A 2,481-nucleotide genomic window follows, 5' to 3' on the forward strand; every position below is an offset into this window, starting at 1 on the left:
AGGGAGGGGGCTTGGAACAAAGCGGGGGGCGGGTGGGGGCTTGTGTGGAACGAAGGGGTGGGAGAGTGGGGGCCTGGAACTAAGGGGTTGGAGGGTGGGGCTTGATTGGAAGGAAGGGGTGGGAGGGAGGGGGCTTGGAACAAAGCGGGGGGCGGGTGGGGGCTTGTGTGGAACGAAGGGGTGGGAGAGTGGGGGCCTGGAACTAAGGGGTTGGAGGGTGGGACTTGATTGGAAGGAAGGGGTGGGAGGGAGGGGGCTTGGAACAAAGCGGGGGGCGGGTGGGGTCTTGTGTGGAACGAAGGGGTGGGAGAGTGGGGGCCTGGAACTAAGGGGTGGGAGGGTGGGGCTTGAGTCGAATGAAGGGGTGGGAGGGAGGGGACTGGTGTCGAGGAGGGCAAGGGAAGTTAGATCTAGGCAGGATACTGCCCTGATCAATCTTCCGGTCGAGCGCTGAAAAAATAGAGAAACATTTTAGAAATTGTTTAAATAAGATAGAAACTACAGACAAATACTTGTTCTTTAGATATAAAATGCTGGGGCTACAGAATATCCGCAACCTGTGATGGTACCTTTCATTCTTGTATTGGTTACCTGGCGCCAGTGGGAAAACCCATTTGGTAAGGGGGATATGTAAGCCAGCGCTACAGCAGCCGTTTGTGCCTCACCCCCCATTGGCCACCAGGGAATCAGCAGTGATATCTGTAGGGCAGATCGTTACTCACAGGAATGTGAAATGGCCACAGAGGCCAGCACATGATACAGTTGGGCTCATTTATCAACACTGGGCAAAACTGCACCTGGGCAGTAACCCATAGCAACCATATAGCTATTACCTTTGTTCAGTCAGCTACAGGTAGAACCATGAAAGCAAACATCTTATTGGCCACCGTGGATTACTGCCCCAGTGCAGAGTATTGGTAGTTGCCCTTCCCCCCCATAGGAAACATTTAATCAGTGCAGAGAGGTAAATAAACAGCCCCAAACCCAAAATGAAATGAGTCAGGGGCACAAGGAATGTGACACGGGGGCAGTCGTTGGTCTGAGCGCCCACTCGCTCTCTGTTGGAGATTTCAGGCTGGCAGGTGTTAGTGCCAGATTCCTGTCATATCTCCTATTTGTTGTTATATGAACCCAACCCTCGACCTTAAAGTAGAACTGCAACACCCAAATGTATATGTTTGTGCCCATAAATAAGGGGAGACAGCAGAGCTTGGGGGCAGGGTTGATGCTTGTTATGTTTTGCAGTGTCCTTTCTTTTATACCCCTCATTGCTCTGATTGCAGGACTATGTATAGTGAAGCCTTCCTGCATCTTGGCTTTAGTCTGCATGTTCTAGAAGGGCAATGAGAGATGTGGAAGGTCTGAGAGGCTTTAACGGAGGCACAAAGTGGTGACCAACTGCCCCACTGAGCACTTGTGACATTCAGGTAAGGGTGGAATGGGGCCTACATAAGAGTTTCCATGATGTGGTGGGATTGGGGGCTGCTCGGAGGTTTAAAATGGTCTAATGATATATTGAGAGAAAAAATATTAAATTCAGCTCAAACCTCCTCAAGGTCCTCCTCCTCGCTCAGTTGCTCGTCTGAGCTCTCTTCCTGGCCGGTGTCGTGGCCAGTTTGGAATGGTGACTCCTGGGAAATATAAATACAGTTTTACAACATTAGTAAGTACAGAGCCCCAGTGGCTCCCTGCTCCCTTATTTGCACATTTGATTGGTGGATTCTAGGCCTGTGCATAAACTTAGGCTGAATATCTTCCCCCCTGTACCCCAAAAAGCTTATTGCCGTGCCTGCACCTGGAGCCATTGTGTTGGCTGGAGCTATACTCAGGAGTTTCCCACCAAAATCCACTCTGTTTGCCTGAACCCAAGGCAGCGCAATGGCTCGGGGCGCCGGCAAATCAAGAAGCATTTAGGGACATGGGGTCGGATTCCCAGCCCGTGTTTATCCGCAGGCCGAGAATCTACACATGTGGCGGCAGCCTATGAGTTAAATTGTGTGAGTGGATGTAATCATAGCAACCAATCATTTTTTCATTTTCTAATTTATACGAGATAGAAGACCGCTAAGTAACAGATACTGACTGTTAGGTAAATATAATTATTATCCTTTACAGATATTATTCATGAACCCTGTAGCGCCAATAAAAACACATTGGGACCCCTGCAAACTTTTTGCCCCCGTACCTCACAGGTGTTGATGGGAGGGTCTCCATGTTCTTCCAAGGGTTCCTGGTTATGAAAGAAAACCTCAGATCAGCAGAGAAGATGATAAAAATAAATATTTTTCATTCATGTGTTATTTTCTGCTTACCTGTGAGTGGCAGGGGCCGGTGTCGGGGCTCTCCTGCCCAATCACTTCTTCATCCTGTTTAAAACCGAAAAAAAGATTGTAAAAAAAAATTCTCATGGCTCAAAGTAAAGCAAAGTTTGGGAAAGTCTTATTTGATATAAATATATGAGAAATAGAAGGTGTATGTTGC

The 2,481-nt window shown here is 48.5% G+C and overlaps 1 long non-coding RNA gene across 1 annotated transcript; it reads right to left on the reverse strand.

Annotated features, from left to right (window-relative positions):
* Positions 1 to 346: 346 nt before the first annotated feature.
* LOC116407030 lies at positions 347 to 2,225 on the reverse strand. Its single transcript, XR_004220004.1, has 3 exons — positions 2,186 to 2,225; positions 1,548 to 1,631; positions 347 to 450 (listed from the first exon to the last, which is right to left on the reverse strand). It is a non-coding gene; the product is annotated as an uncharacterized LOC116407030 (long non-coding RNA).
* Between the last annotated feature and the right edge of the window lie 256 nt (positions 2,226 to 2,481).

The sequence above is a fragment of the Xenopus tropicalis genome, chromosome 8 (genome assembly GCF_000004195.4).
Source record: "Xenopus tropicalis strain Nigerian chromosome 8, UCB_Xtro_10.0, whole genome shotgun sequence".
NCBI classification, from domain to species: domain Eukaryota; kingdom Metazoa; phylum Chordata; class Amphibia; order Anura; family Pipidae; genus Xenopus; species Xenopus tropicalis.